At 50.0% G+C, this 17,096-nt stretch overlaps 1 protein-coding gene across 2 annotated transcripts in view; it reads right to left on the reverse strand.

The window, feature by feature from the left end:
• AFG2A (AAA ATPase AFG2A) overlaps positions 1–17,096 on the reverse strand; it is a 1,612,935-nt gene that overhangs the window by 1,172,193 nt on the left and 423,646 nt on the right. The window lies entirely within an intron of this gene.

Consider the following 17,096-nt stretch of genomic DNA (forward strand, 5'->3'; position numbering starts at 1 on the left):
TGAGTGAAATAGAGAGGAAAATTCACTTTACCAGGGGGTGCCCTGGGCAATTGCCCACTTTGCCCATGCATTAAAACATATCTGAGAGATTCAAATAAAAAAAACATTTCCTCACATAAAACGATTCAGTCTTCTGGCAAGAGGCACTCGTGTGGGCCAAATGCTGTGTACGCTGCTATCAATCTAGGGCTCCCTATCACTCCAAAGTTACCCATGCTGGTATATAAATCAGAGCACCGCCCCTAATTCAGGGCAAATCTAGGCTCCCCTTCACGTTGACGGTCGATGGATTTTAACGTTTGCCGATCATGCAAGTTGAATCAGTTCTAGGGGGATGGTTGGTGCTCCCACCCACCCCCCTACAAGTGTCCCAAAACATTTTGAAAAATAAATTCACAAAACAAAATTGTAACAACTTGTAAAAGAATCTTGCATTGCAACAATTCTATTACACTGACAAAAGTCTGGCACCCTTAAGGGTTTTCACCTATCATTCAGCCACAACTGTAAACTCCAAATCTTCTACCTCTTGCATTGGCCTATATATTTCCACTAGGGTGCCGTTACCCCAGTTGTCTTGGAGATCTCAAAGATTCATTTGAACAGTGATCTATTTCTAAATTATATCTATGAGAAGTAGGCCTGGTGGGGAATAAGGACTGGGGAGGGGGAGTGACTGGGTGAGGGGGGGTGAAGGGGGGAGTAAACTTAAAAGCGGAACGCAGACATCCTATAATGATATAAACAAATGTACAGATTGACATATGGTTAAGTATAATGACCTACATGTTATCGCTGCCCGGCCTCTGGGATGTGGGCTCACAAGCTGTGTACGGAAGCCTCATGGCCAAGAAAGGAAACGGCACTGGCATTTGCGGTGCAGGATCATTATGTATGTAAGCTGCTTATCCTATTGTTCTGCAATAAAAACGGTTTAAAAAAAAAAAAATGAGAAGTAGGCCTGGTATATGCTGTCCACTAATGTAAGTGGGCATCCTGCACCAGTCCTAACAACCCTTATGATGATTTAAGAGGTCAAAGATAACCTTAGAAAGCAATCCAAGTGGTAGCTGTGGAGAGCAGCCTTCAGGCTTAGTCTTGAAGGAATGTAAAGCAGCTTGTTTTACCAGAATGTAACCTTATAGTATTGACTAAATGAAAGGAGGACCACACAGTTATAAAAATATGTATTTATTAGTATAACACTATCTAGTACGACACATTATCTTGTACACGGAGATGATCACCAAGCACTCAATACTTTAGCAAAGAAATGACAGTAAATAGCACTAATACACAGTGGGCCCCAGGGGAGGACCAAACCATATACTAAGTAAGTGTTATAAGAACTATGACTCGAGTCAAGACAGTGTCGAGAGGACATAGAATTGCTGGGACCCCAAGGAACCACCCAAGGTGAGTTGATAGGGACCCCACGGAATGCGTGTGCAGAGTGGGAACACAACCAGATACTCCGTACAAGTCTATGGGCAAGTCGCGGTTGAAGTGTTAGAGTTTAAGGACCCTTCCCAGTGGACTTTGAAGAAACTCCATGGAAGACAGAAGGTAGGAGAGCCACCCCATCCGTGGATACCGAGGTACCCAAGTTACCTATTCCAGGGAACCCGGGTGCATAGGTCTGAAGAGGCGTCGGAAACCGCTGTCAAACCCAATGGAGGACTTCGAAGAAGAGCCGCTGCTGGAAGGGAGTAAAGTGTCCGCTGGAATCCGAAGGTGGATTCTTGTCGAGGAGTACCTAAACGCAGAGGGGACAGAGTCTGGGCCACTTGGGAGTGACCAGGGGCTCGGTAGACGTATGCCCACCAATGTCGGATGCTTCAGGTTGGTTGATGGAGTTCTTGACTCTGCAGCTGCGGGGACCAGGAGACATCGAGGACAACCAGGAGCCAGATGCGAGTGCTGAGGGGGCGGTGTCCGGAGAGAGCACTAACAAACCTTGGCAACAGCAACCCACGCAGAAGGTCAACGCAGTGTACGATCCGGACCAGCAAGGTCCAGGAGACTCACCACACACAGGAGAGTCAGGGCGAGCCTGGAGCAACCAGGGGAGCCTAAGAAAAGCAGCGTTGACCCTCAATTGGACCCACAGGCCAGAGGCACAGGAGTCACCAATGGACCTCGAGCAGGGAGAGGAGTTGGCCTAACGGCTAGGGCGCTCGACCTCGGAAACTGGGTTTGAGTCTCGGTAACGATGCTGAACATCCTGTGATTCTGGGCAAATCACTTAATCTCCCTGTGCCTAGCAAAAAAATGAATGTGTGTCCTCATGTAACGTAACTGGTGATATGTAAAGCGCGGGGGGCGTGGCTAAGATGGCCGCCACGACGGACGCGTCTGATTGAGGCTCCGTGTCCGGGCTTCCACCTCGCCCGATCCCGATGTAAGCGGCTAGGTCCTGCTCGTGCCTGGAGGTGCCCTGGGGCACAGGGGGGCTGATACCGGCGACCGGCAGATGATCCTGGGTCCGAGATGCCCGAAATTCGGCAATTCACACGGAGCGGCGGCGCCGAGCACAAAATGGCGCCCGCCTGATCCGCAGCTCCTCACAGCAGCCGTTAACCAGCGAGGGGCAGCGGAGGTGGCAGAACACCGGAGGCGGTGACCCCGCGCCTCCACTCATGCCTGTCCAGATGCCCCAGAGACGAGCACTGTAGCGGGAGCTGCTGGGTTCGCGGACCACGGGTGCCAGGATCCTTCGGGCGCCGAGGACTCCTTCCTTTCCCCCCCTCCCCCCCTGTGGGGGCCATCTGAGCAGCGCTGCAGCCCGTGCGGAGCGGAGACGTGCTGAGGCATGCACCAGCGATGACCGATTGGCCCTGACCCGCAAGAGATGCTCCCACTGCCGCTGGACGAGCCACGCAGCGCACTACTGGTGACCGGGAGACGGGAGCGCTGAGGAGCCCCGGACAGCTGTCGGTACAGAGGTGGGTCAGCGCATCGGCGGGGGAGACGGAGTGCGGCGTCCGGCGGGCGCTCCCTGCGAGAGGAGGCCTCCTACGGCCCTGGGGAGGCTCACCTGTCCTGACATGGCGGCCCGCGATGCTCCAGCCTAACGGCCTGCGTGGAAGATCTGGGAGGCCTCGGTGACTGGCGCGCCGCTTCCCGGGGCCCTGGGGTGAGGTCCCGGCGCCTACCTGCACAGCGGTAAAGGCCCCAAGGACATACCGGGAGCTGGGGGAGGACAGTGAGGCCCTCGTGGAGAGCTGGCGCTGGTTCCGCCTCGCTAAGAGGACATCGCCGGCTCGGGCGGATAGCCCCATCCCGGACACGGAAAGAGAGTGGAGCTGGTTGTCGGCGAGGGGGGCTGTCAGTGCCCTGGTGGGTGCGTAGCGCCAGTTGACCTTGTCAATCGCACGGCCGCCCCATCCTCTACAGCCGACGGACCGGGCGCCCCCAGGAGCAACGCGCGAACGCCGGGGGCCCCGGGAGGCAGCGCTCGCGAAGACGACATCATCCTGGCACCCCTGCGTTGCCTCCGCACACGCTGGGGTCCCCGGACCTGGAACAGATAGTACAGGAGCGGCGCCAGGCTCTCAAAGCGGCGGCGGGCCTTTGTCCGGCCTCCCCGGTAACGGACCTAGAACGCGCCCCCCATATCTTCAAGTCAGAGGAAGAGGAGGACAGTGAGGCGACACAATCGGGAGTGGACTCGGTGGCCTTGCCCTCGGTCACCCCGCGCACGGTGGACGACTTGATCTGACTGGTTCCATGTCGCCTGTTGCGCCTTCATAGTATGAGGAGAGGTTCTCTGCCCCGCACCATTGTTGGTCCCGCGCTCCCGGCGTCCCCCTGCTGTCCCGGGCGTCCACACCCCTGGGCGTGGTTTAACTGACCAGAAGCTCGCCATAGATAGCGCGCACAGCCCACACGTTGAGCCCTCAGCGGACGCAGGCCGACCCCCCTTTAAATAACAGGTTGCTACTCTCGTACCATTCGGGAGTCAGTTTGGACGTATCGCACTTGGCGATAGGTCCTCCGTGTTGGGGCAAGTTAAGTTCGCCTCACCCCAGTTCTTCCTTCCCTCCCCACGCGCACCCTCTGCACTATGCCCCAACCCACAAGCCGCTGAGCCGCTGCACTGACGCACTGGACACGCGGGAGCAGGGTCATGGGTCGGGCACCCTTGGTGGAATCTGCTGGCCCGTCCTGCGACATGCACTAGACACGCACACTGATGGCACACACCGGTAAAACCACAATCCTCACTTTGAACGTGCGGGCATGCATACTGCACGCAAGAGATACTCCATATACGCCTACATCAAGCGGCACCACGCACAAATTGCATTCCTGCAGGAGACACACCTCACAGCGGGGGAGGTGGTGAAATTACGTAAGAAATGGCGGGGAACCATATGCGCCACAACTTACTCAGCATTCGCCCACGGCGCCCTCATATGGGTGCGTCCTGGGGTCCCCTTTCAGGAACTGTCACATACAATAGACCCAGAGGGCCGATACGTCCTACTTCTGGGTCAGCTGGATAGTCAAGCGGTGTTGCTGGGCAGTATTTATGGGCCTAATACAGAACAAAATTAATTCTGGGACGCGTTGTCCGCCCCCTTAAGCACCTACACGCAGGCACCATGGATCCTGGGGGGCGACTACAATTGTATACAGGACATAGTATTGGACAGGTCCCACCCGCCCCTTCCAACCTCCCCCATTGTAGTGCAGGCACAACGGTTCGCGTCGTGGGTACGGCACTGATCCCTGGCGGATGCCTGGCGAACTCAGAACCCATCCGCCAAACTCTACTCGTTCCACTCCAGACCGCACGATCTTAGAGTGCGCCTGGATTGTTTCCTTTGCTCCCCCACCATCCTCCCGGTCGTCGCAGACGCTGATTACCTAGGTAGAACTATATCAGATCATGATGCCCACACAATAACGATTCAATGGCGTCCGCCACATCCTCCTATCCCCACTTGGCGCCTCCCCAGGGATAGCCTTGACGACCCGGTTTTTAAACAAACCCTGGAGGACCACATTAGTCACTATTTTCAAGAGAACACGGGCACGGCCAGCACGAGAGCGCAGGAGTGGGACGCTTTCAAGGTAGTAATGTGCGGTATCTGCATCCGCCACATTTCGGGAGTCCGGCAGGTACTGGAGAGGGACATACAGCGGGCAGAACAGACATTAGCCGAACTCACTAAGGAGTCTAGCCCGGCTATTGCCACGTCGGCCAGGACAGCTGGCGCAGAGACTGCCTACGCAGAAGCGCTGGCAAGTATGCGCCGGTATAACTTCGCGGCGTACGCGGCTCGGGTTCATAAAGAAGGCGATCGGGCGGGCACGCTATTGGCTTGGCTCGTTAAACAGGATTCGAGCCTCCCGACAGTCACGGCCATTCGTACTACACAGGACACTCTGGTATATTCGCAGGACCAGATACTCAAGGCCTTCCATGAACACTACACACTCTTGTATACCAGCCCTCACCCCCCGGTATCGGACGATGTCCTTGCTGAGTTCCTGGATCGCGTCAGGCTCCCCCGTATAGACCATGACACACGTCAGGAACTCGACAGCCCTATCAAGGCGCCCGAGATTCGGCATGCAATGAAGGCACTAGCCACCCGCAAAGCCCCCGGTTCTGATGGCTTCCCACTGGAATTCTATCATGCCTTTGCGTCTCAGTTAGTCCCTCAACTCGAGTCACAATTCCAGGCAGCTTTAGGAGCAGGGATTCTGCCTCAATCCATGCGCGAATCCATCATAGTATCCCTTCTCAAACCGGACAGAGACCCACACCAGCTGGAATCCTCCCGGCCCATAGCCCTACTGCCGGCGGACTACAAAATTTACGGGAAGGTTCTGGCAGACAGATACAACTCGATCCTCCCGCAATTAATCCATCCAGATCAGAGTGGATTAGTGCCGGGTAGGCACACGTCTTATAATATCCGACGGCTATTCCACGTGCAGGACCAGGTGCGAGAGAGGTTCCCGCGGGCAGTGTGCCTGGTGCTGGACCTCGAAAAAGCTTTCGACACTCTCTCATGGGCTTACCTATTTCGGGTCCTACAGCACATGGGCATCGGACCCAAATTGCAAGCCTACACTCGGCTTAGTTACTCGGCGCCCAGCTCCAGGGCACGTATAGGCCCCCTCATCTCGGATTCCTTTCCAGTCTGCCGTGACACCAGGCAGGGATGCCCACTCTCCCCCTTGCTCTTCGCCATGGCGATGGAACCGTTGGCGACCCTGTTGCGTGCGGCTGGCGAAGACTGGGGAATTCCTATAGGTGACTCTATCCACTCAGTATCGCTATATGCTGACGACGTACTTATATACGTCCGGGATATCGTGGCTGATTTGACTCCTATATCGCGCATCCTGCGCGATTTTGCAGAAGTGTCGGGCCTTAGGGTCAACTGGCCCAAGTCCACGGTCTATCCCCTGGCACAGGCCATGCCTCGCTGTCCGATACGGTTAGAGGATGTCGACATCTCCTGGAGTCCCCAAGCGGTCCGCTACTTAGGCATCCGGCTTTACCATACGCTGCAAGACATCTATGATGGAAATTACCGCACACTGATGGGTGGTATTCGATCCTCGATCCACTTCTGGAAGGGTTTCCACCTGGCTGTCACTGGGAGGATAGCTGTTGCAAAAATGATTCTAGTCCCGCGCCTGTTGTACCTCTTCTCCAACCTCCCAGTGGTTCCCCCGCGATCCCTCTTCCGCGAGCTGAACACCCTGCTTGGGACCCTCATCTGGGGCTCTGGTCGCCGGCGTATTGCCCTGGCAAAACTGCAATTGCCTCTTGACCAAGGCGGGCTAGCGGCCCCCTCATTCGAAGCGTACTTCCTTGCCGCCCAGCTGCAGTGGGTATCACGTTGGACGGCGGGCCGGGCACAGGGGGAGCTGATCACTGAGGCGGGGCGTATTCAAACTCCCACCATCCACCGCATGTTGCTGCCGGGTGCAGCACCGCTAGTCTAGTCCCCTCCAGGTAACGACTGCGCGGGCCTGTCTAGCGCGTGTTCATCGTCTTAGTCGGGATGCCCCCCTGTACTCTCCGCTGCTACCGTTGGTGGGCCTCCCCAGGGGCCGGGCGCATTACACGGAGCGAATGCTGCAAACATGGACGGATCGCGCCGTGACGGAGGTGGGGATGTTATTTTTTTAAGGGAACTTGCAGACATTTGCAGCATTGGTCGGAGACTTCGACCTTCCCGAAGGGCAATTCCTGCGGCATAGGCAGCTTCTCACGGATTGCCGTAGGCAGTGGCACGCGATCGACACGGAACCCCCCACACACCCGGTCATCCATGCGATCCTACAGATGGGGCCAGGACGCCATCTAATCACTTGGATCTACAAAGCTCTGCGGACCTTGCGGCAACCAACGCTTGCACCCCTCAGAGAGCAGTGGGAAACTGACTTCCGCAGACCTCTACATGATAGAGAATGGACCAAGGCCCTGGAGCACACCAAAAAAGTGTCCCGCAATTGTCGTTTTAAGAATATACAACTGCACATCCTGCACAGGGCGTACCTCACTCCTGAAAAATTACAGAAATACTTCCCTGACAGTTCGTTTGCCTGCCCCAGATGCCTGGAACCTGCTGCATCGTTTGTACACATGTTCTGGGACTGCCCGACACTACATAATTATTGGCACACGATTCATACTGCTCTCCACACGGTCACAGGGTTGCAAGACCTGTACACATGGGAGGCGAGCGCCCTGGGTATACACAGGCGACACAAACACAAGAAGGTGGAAAGACGTTACGCCTCCCTAGTGCTTCTCCTAGCCAAACTGTGCATCGCCATGCACTGGAAGACACCGGGGGGGCCCCCCCTAGCGGCATGGGTAGGCGCAGTCAAAAAATGGGGTAAAGCGGAGGAAACATTACTCAGAACGGAGGAAGCCCAAGGGATGCGCAAACACCCGATCTCCCTGCCATGGGCCATGTTAATGCATTCCTTCGCGCACGAAACAACAGCTGTGGCGGGCCCGCGAGCGATCGATCCCCCAGCCACGAGCCAGGAGCCCACCCAGGGAGACACACGAGAAGACCGGGCGCCCGGTGGGTCGCGGTCGTAGACAACATCTGTCCCGCTACCACACTTCCACATAGACGGTAACTGGCATCCCTGCATCCTCCTCCTCATCCTACTATCCTCCTCCCCATCCCTGCGCCTGCGATTACTCCGACATCATCCCACGCGATGGTCCAGTGCTCATGCTCAAGACTACTGTAGCTCACATCCTGCGGCATAGTGCAACTCCCTCCCCCAGTTTCTATGTCCCCAGTTGGCTGAAGGTTAACCCATGGCTGCAACCCCATAGCTTGATGATACGCTTCGCAGGGACATAGACACACTACATGACTCCTATGCGGCGCAGTGCTCGCCATGCGCAGTGGTAGGACATGGCCAGACGCAGACCTCGGACGTCTGTCCGCAGTTTACAAAGAGTAGTAACACGCCACCTCACGAGTCCACGGGCTCGGGGCCTCACCTGGCCTATGGCTGGGCGTTCCTGCCTTATGTAGTTCTACACCAATAGTAACCCCGAATGTGCCTCTGTATGTAATGTTTATACAAATGCCAATAAAAAAAGATTTAAAAAAAAAAAAACTGGTGATATGTAAAGCGCTCTGATACCTGATTGGATTTGGGTCAAGTTCGCGCTATATAAAACTCTACAAAAAAAAAAAAAAAATCACCAAACAACAGCTCACGGAGCACTCAGTGCGAGGAGGTCAAACTTCTTGGTAGGAAATGGTGCCAGAGGTTGGGGCTACTCTGAGCGCAATGCACTTGTTCAGGAATTGCCAACAAGCACATGCACTTGCAAATACACGCGGTGCACAGGGGTTTGGGTATTGCAGCCCCCACGAGGGACACTGGCCTCAAACTTGGTAAGAGGGCAGCTTGGGCCTCAAGGGATGTAGAAACCCACCTCTTATGTTGCTGGACCCTGCAGGGTCCTTAGGAGCTTGGGATCAGCGGACCAGTCAGCAGTGTTGAGCTGCATGCGAATGCAGGGGAGTGAGTCCTTCACTCCAAGGGAGATTATCTTCGGTTGTCCTTGATGCTCCACAGGTCCTACACGGATCCTGTATGTTGCACGGGCACAGATGATGCAACAGACTGAAAGGGAGACGAAGTCGGGCCCAAACGAAGCCCAGAGAATCCACACGGTCGAAGTGTAGTGGTTTCTTGTTCACAATCTTGTCCACATCAAATCTAAGGACCTACAGCCAGGTAAGCCCTTACCGACCCACAGGAGAGGGTTGGAAAGATTCAGGGGACCCATGGGAGGGTCTGGACAGGAGCGAGGTTACTCCCATCTCCTTTGTCCAGTCTTGCGCCAGAACGGGAGCCAACGGCTCCCAGGACTGGTTTGAACTGGACTATGCAAAGGGACACCAAATGTGCCCCTCATGCCGATTTTCAGTCACTGGCAAGCACACCCACCGAGCCCTAATACACTAAATCCTGTCTGGGAGCTTGGCTCAGCAGCAGGAGGGCAGAATTGTGTCTCTGGTCGGTAGCAACCATTTTGTGCTGTCCGGGACTAGAAGGCTGGTACCGGGAACACCAGGGACCCCACGAAGCTGGCTCCCAACACAATAGGGTTTCTTTCAGCTGTTTTAGAGTTGGTCATCACGCGGTTGTATAATGCCCCTCTATATGTCGAATATGGCTGCTTCACTGACAACCCGGGAGAATGGACTCTGTAGGCTGCAGGGGTGTCCTGCTCATGCAGTAGGACCGTCTCACTTAGAACCAAGCACCCTGCCTTCAGGATTGTAAAGGCCTTCTATAGGGGAGACTTTTAGTTTTAAGTGCAGTGACCCTTAGATATAGTAAACCTATATCTTAAGTAAGTGGTGCGTGCACCAACTTACACAGGCTGCAATGGCAGGCCTGTAGTTCCATTTTGCATGGCCTCTCATGGGTGGCAAAATACATGCTTCAGCCCATTGGAGGCCTCTGGGGTACCTATGCCGTGGGTACATGTGTACCATATACTAGGGACTGACAAGGGTACCCCAGTATCCAATATGGAGTGTACCTAAGTACATGACATAACAGGTTAAGGAGAAAGCATATAGTCTGAGGTCCTGATTAGCAGGGTCCCAGTCAGATTAATCATAAACTGTATTACATTTAGCAAAAAGTAGGGGTAACCATAAGAAGCAGATCCTACTTTCCTACAGTATCCTAAAATGCTACCATCATTGCTCTAATAAATTCAATCCACACCTAGGTCATCTAAAAGTTCTACAGTTTTGCTTTTACGACTGCAGCTCACATGCCAGGGAGAGCAACTGGTGAATGTGTTTGAGTTAGGTGGGCTTCTCCTCCTGGCCAAAGTCTGTTCAGTGCAGCAAAAGTGTAGACTTAGCTCAACTTCATAAATGGTCTCCTAACCTCCTTTGAGAATCAGGCGTTGTGAAAAATGTGTAGGAAAACTTCAATGCTATCCCTCACCCTCTCCAGCCTAACTGTGAGTTTCAGGCGCAGTTATGGTGGACGGTGGTGTGGTGAAATGCTGATCCTTTGCAGTAGTAGTTATGGGCTGTGAGAGCTTAAATTGGGCACATAGAGGGGTCCTGTTAATAGCCCATGCCCTCAAGTTTCTTTGTTCTTTATTTTTTTTTAATTATTTACAGAAAGCTTTAGCTGTTTATTGTTAAAGACCTGTTGTCTCAGATACAATAAAATATTAACATATAGTGTGCTTTGAATCATCCCTCCACTCTTGAGTGGATGGTTTTCTTGCCTACCTCATTTCCCTGCTTCTTATTTAATTACTTTTCTCCCTATTCCTTCTTTGTGCTCACTCTGAAGCATTGTTTCTTTAATATTCTGAATGAATGACTAGTGCCCTTCCACGGCTTGCATTCAGGGAACTACTTTTTAGGTTTCACCTAGAAGACAGTGCAAGCTGTCTGTGGGCGAGAAGACTTACTGTCAGCTTACAGTGGGCTTAGAGCAGAGGTCTTCAAACTTTTGTCGGCCGAGCCCCCCCATCTAAACCTTTTTACACGTCGATCCCCCCCACCACCACCTGATAAAAAAGGTCTGGCAGCTGGCACTCTGCATCATTGATGGCCATTCCCTCCTGCAGAGCCCAGGTTGTATAGAGCCAATAATATTAAATAAAGTAAGAGTGTTTCCTAAACTGAAGTTTTTGTAGTGCTTATTCTAAAGTTCAAATAAAAAGAAACAATTAGCACAAAAAATTTCATGGGTGCTTTATTTTTCACATAAAACACAAAATTTAGGATAGATTAGCAAAAACACTCCCAAAACACAGGTGTGGGAGTGCATGTTTTTCTCCACAGAGACAATGTGTGGATGGATTCTTGCTTCTGCCATCCTTAGGTTGTGCTCCACTTCCAGTCTTGAGCAGTGCCTGGAAACGGGAGTGCTCACAAAATGTTGTAATATATGTTTTTCAGTTTTATATAGCGCGAACATGACCCAAAGGTATTGGAGCGCTTTACTGGAGCATCTTTTACATTACACAAGCACACACTCATTTTTTGTAAGCACAGGGAGATTTAGTGATTTGCCCAGAATCACAGGATGTTAAGCAGACATCAAGAATTGAACCTGGTTTCCCAGCTCTACAGTCATCAGCTCTGGCTGTTGTGTCACATCCTTGCCCCTAAACAGGATATCAGAAAAAGAAGTTCCACAAAACATGCTTTGACACAATTAAAAAATCCATGATTATGTGGAGTATGGCCAGGTTTTGCCATGTCAGTAGGAGGCCAGCCACAGTTTTCCAGGAAGGCCTAGGGGACATTTATATCATACACATGTGATATAAGTGATTCAAGAGGATATATACATCTTTATTTTCTAGCAGCATCAAGAGTCAATTTGTTAGCATAGTTGGTTTATAAAGAAGATCGCCTTCCAAAGCTTCAGAAATAGCTGCACAAGAAAACATTTAAATTTGGTCTATGAAAGAAACGAGGACAGATGGTAGGCATACTTGACAATATTTGTTATATTAGGTTTGTGGACCCCGCTCTAGGGATTGGAACATGTTAAACAAGCACCAGTGACTTTAATCAAGGTCAAATTCCTTTTTCGTAAGTCACTGGTAAATTAAGTGATTTTGCCCAGGATCACAAGATGATGAGCCGATACCAGGACTCGAAACCAGGTCCCCAGAACCAAAGTCAGCACCTATGGCATTAATGCCAAATCCGCTCCTCCTTGAAACATCCAACGTTTCCACTAGTATTCGGGCAAAGGGGAAAGGAGCGAGGCTTTAAAAAATAATACAAAAAGCTCTTCACTCTTGCCAGAGAATGGAATCTTCAGGAAGGATACAACCGTTGTAAACTCCTTGCAGTGAAACGTACTACTGACGTGGGAAGCAACATGGGGTGCAACTAGACGTGAACTTCGGGGGGGGGGGCAAAGACTCCCAGCTAGGGCTGGCCCTAACACTGTTCGCTTCAGTACATGTTGCAGCAGAAGGCCACGCTTCCAGATTTAGACGTCAGATGGATCGAGGAGAGCTCCAGTGGGCAGTCTCCCCTGTGAACTGTCCCACTTCAATCTCTGCCCTCCCTGCACGTTTCAACAGCAGCTAGGGCAGTGGTGTCTGATTGCATTGCTGAACACTGATAATCCGTAGTCTTCCTTTGTCACTCACCTCCACACAGACATGGCTGAAGAGCATGGGTACTGAGGCAAGACACAACAGTAAGATATGTTATGGACACGGATTTTATCATGTGTGAATTGACAGTATCTGAATTGGTGGCGGCAGCCATGTCAAAGGCCTTAAAAAACATACAGGACCTCCTGTCTGACCAGTTTGGACCTCTAAAAAGGGTCGCAGTTCGGACACACCCTGTGGGTGCAGGCGGGTCCCCAAAGTGTGGATCAGAGTTAAGAGAAATCCGGAATAAAGGCATACTCTGTTGACAAGTTGCAGTTGCGAAGACCAGAGGGATGAGGTAGCTGCTGGGCCCAGTGGTGTATTTTGACCAGAGAAGGGTGCCGCCCATAAAGGGGCTTCTGACTAAGACCTGGGGATACAATTGCCTTCACATCAGGTGTGCAACGCCCATAGGGCTCAAAGGGCTTCAGCGCCCTCACCCCCCTGGTCCCCAAACCCATCCGTAGTGTGTGTCAGCCCCGGCTGAGCCAGCTTCCTGGGCACACACACACACACACAGACAGTTTTGGAGCTGCCAGTCGCACCCGAGTACTTCACAGGTCTTTAAAAGACTATTTACGCGTTAATGAGGATTTGTTGTTTTCACCCCTTCTTAGAGCCCCTGAATCTCTACTCTTCCTATTACTGGAAGAATTAGCCCCCCTCCCACTCCCCACCACCTCCAAAATCGTTGCGCCTCTGGCCTTTAAAGACCTGTGACTCCAGACACTCTCAGCCGAGTCCCCAGCAGCTGGAGCTGCAGCAGCCCCGGCTTTCTTCAAGGGATTAGTGATTACAACTTGCTCCTTTCTTAACAGATGGTTTTGGAAGTTTTTTTTTTTTTAATTTACCACTGTAAGATATGCGTTTGCTATTATGGAATAGTACATTTTAGAAATGGCTGCATCATGCTGTGTGCATGTATGGTGACAAATGCGCAAGTACATGTCACCACACTGGGTCTCCCTAGCATCACGATGAACATTTTCTATTTTTGCTGATGTTGTTCAGCATCGGCAAACAAGCATTTTTTTTTTTTTTTTTTTTGCAGATGTGGAATATCATCGGTAAGAAGCATTACCCATGGGAATAGGTATGCATTGCTTTTAAAAGGCATGAACGACTGGCGTTTGCAAATGCTTGTTTGAATAACGTGAGCTGCCTTAAATAACAATTTCTTGTCAAGTATCAACGCCGGAAATGGAACATAATACATTGACGCATTAACTAGTATTTGTGAGACAAAATATAGTACTGTTCCAATGAATTTTGTTTAAAAAAAACAAGTTTGAGGTCTTGTACTGGAAACCACAGTACAAATGCCAATTATTTAGAAACGCAAATATGTCTTCACTTTATAGAAAAGTTTCCCAGGTGTGCAGGTTGATGAGACAGGCGATAAAGTTAATATGCTGTTATGGTTAAACTCATTTGAAGGCACGCAACAAAATTCCACATTGCATAACTCTGACTGAAGCTGAAACTGCAATGTGCAAAAATGTTAGACAGAGAAATGGACATCAACAATTTGGTGGAAGTAATGTTAATCAAACAGAACCACTAAATCGTCTTCCTTACATTGACTTGTCACTGCTGCGTTCTCCATTTTAAAAGTATTATATTTTTATTCACCTTTATTGAATAGGCCAAAAAGGAATTAATTCCAGTGCAAACAACATGGTGTAGCTCGGCTTAGTGATATAAAAACACAAATATAGTGAGTGAAATTACTGAAAGTAAAATTTGGGAATTGTCGCAGTGCAATATTCCTTTTTGGGTAGGAATTTTTTTTTTGACTTGCCACAGAAATTAAAAATGAGATAGATGTACTATGTATTGGCCGCAAAATACTGGTTACAATATGCGACCAGTAAATATTTTTACAAACCAGTCAATGCACCATTAGGTCTATTAGTAAAATCAATCTGATTAGTCACAATTCGACTGAATTATTTATTCATTAGTTAAGTCACAAACTGCAACCACATCCGACTAGTCACAATCACTGGGATGGTGGCATGCAAGGGTCAGCAAGCCACCATGTCTGAGACTAATTAAAAAAAAAAAAAGTGAACTCTTTTTTTTTTTTTTAAATGCAGCCCGTTTTCCTTAAAGGAAACTGGATTGAGTTTAAAAATTAAAGTTTACATTCTTTTAAAAGTTTGAGAGTTGAGTCGCGGGGGCGTGGCTTGGTGCTCACGGAGTATGGCGGCATCCGGGTGAGGCTCTCCAGCGCGACTCGGAGGTTTTGCGCTGCCCAGCTATCTCCCGTGGAGCGAAGGTTAGCGGAAGAGGTATGAAGGTGCGCTGATAGACTGGTGACCCTCGCCGACCCTGCACACAGCTGAAAAGCAATGTTTTTATTAAAGTAAGCCCCTTTTGGCAGAGAGGCGACATCGCGGCCGCCATTTTGCAATTCGCCCGACCGGCGGTGCTCTTCATCTGTGAGGAGTTGCCGGTTTGCGGCGAATCAATGACTTCCTGAAGAATAGGTCGGTCGCAATCAGACAAATACATTCTCACCCTGCATACAGCGGAAAAGCAATGTTTTCATTCAAGTAAGCCCCTTTTGGCAGAGTCGCGGCCGCCATTTTGTAATTCGCCTGACCGGCGGTGCTCTTCATCTGTGAGGAGTTGCCAGTTTGCGGCGAATCAATGACTTCCTGAAGAATAATTTGGTCGCACTCAGACAAATATATATTCACCGTTTTTTGTCTGGTTTCTTTGGCAAGACTATGGTGCTTTGACTTCTATCATCCTGCTCTGCTGACTGGGAGGAAACTACTATGGCAGCCATTTTGTGATTTTTTTCTTTCTCCTTGTGGTGCAAATTCCATTTTTCCTCACTGGAAATGCCAATGCTCTATATAACAGTGAATCATTTTTTTCACTTCTTGAAGATGTTTTGCTGCAGTGGCTAGTCTGTTTTCTCTGTTTTGAGAGAGGTAAATAATTTACAGCTTTTTCCATCCACCCGCTTTTTGTTTTGCCTTGATCCCACTTAACCTATGTACGTCTGACTATTCTACTCATCATAAAGGAGACAGTCAAGGATAAACTTTGACTGGCATATTTTCGTACTTTTGACATATGGGTAGAATTAAAGGTACTATTTCCTCGCAATTGAAACCCAAACATATTTTTGTCAAGAATTCAAAGATTTTCACTGCCTATTCTAAATTGGAAGATTCTTTATTGCCATCACCCCAAGGTTTGGAGACAGCTATGGATCCTTCTTCAGCACCTACTGGGAAATCTGTTACCAAACGTCTAAAACAGAATCCTCCTTCTCCACCTAAATCAGTCTCACCTGTCTCCATGGAGATGTTATTGGAAGTAATCAGAGCTCTTCGTCACTTTATGGAAGACACCAATACTAAGTTACAAGTCCTCACTGACAATTGGTCTCAACTTGACACAAGAGTCACCGCAGTTGAACATAATATGTCATCCTTTAGAGACACAAGTGCAACTGTAACCCAGCTTCAATCTCAAGTCTCTGTGCTCCAACGGCAGCTTGAGGACCTTGAAAATCGTAATAGACGGAATAATTTGCGTATTTATGGTTTGGCGGAAGGAATTGAAGGGTCGGATCCTCTCACCTTCTTTAAATCTTTCCTTCCCAAATTACTCCATATGGCAGAGAGCACGGCACTCAATATTCAGCGAGCACACAGATTAGGTCGACCTTCCTCAAATACCTCGCCCTCACAACGGCCAAGAGGTGTCATCTTATACTTCTTGGAATACACAGATCTGTTAAAGGTTTTATCAGCAGTCAAATCCTCTTAATGAATTACTTGGTCTGGTTCAACTCTATTTTTCACACAAGACTATGCCAAGGCTACTGCAAATAGACGTAAAGCATTTCTCGAATGAAACCAGATCTTAGATCGTTGGGTGCCTGTTATGGTCTCTTTCACCCTTGTCTTTTTAAGGTCACCTATAATAAGAGAACAACAACTTACGAGGATCCGCTGCGGTTGCAAAGCTTCATAAACTCATGCAAACCAAACGCTATGGACTCCTCGGGACCTTCATCCTCGAACGTTACTTGATTCTATGCTTTGCTCTTATAATAAGATTTTTTATTTAGATTTGGACAAGTGTCCTCGTTTTGAACTTACTCTATAAAATTGCATCGTTCAGGTTTTTTGCTGTCCTGTCTATTGTTTGTTTATATATTTAACTTTTTATTTATGTTATTGGGTTTCATTATTCCTACGCTTACCGATCATTTTACAAACCAAAACTAAACTTGTTCTCCTTCGTTTCCACAGTGTTGTCCACGTTATGGCGTGATCCTCCCCTGGCCCGGTCCAGTCTTTCCTAGTCGTCCGTCTGCTCCATGTGGCTCCACATACCCCTGCCTACGCATTTCCCTTTCTGTAGGTATGTTTTTTGTTTTGTGTTTTGT

The sequence above is a fragment of the Triturus cristatus genome, chromosome 2_2 (assembly GCF_964204655.1).
Source record: "Triturus cristatus chromosome 2_2, aTriCri1.1, whole genome shotgun sequence".
Lineage (NCBI taxonomy): Eukaryota > Metazoa > Chordata > Amphibia > Caudata > Salamandridae > Triturus > Triturus cristatus.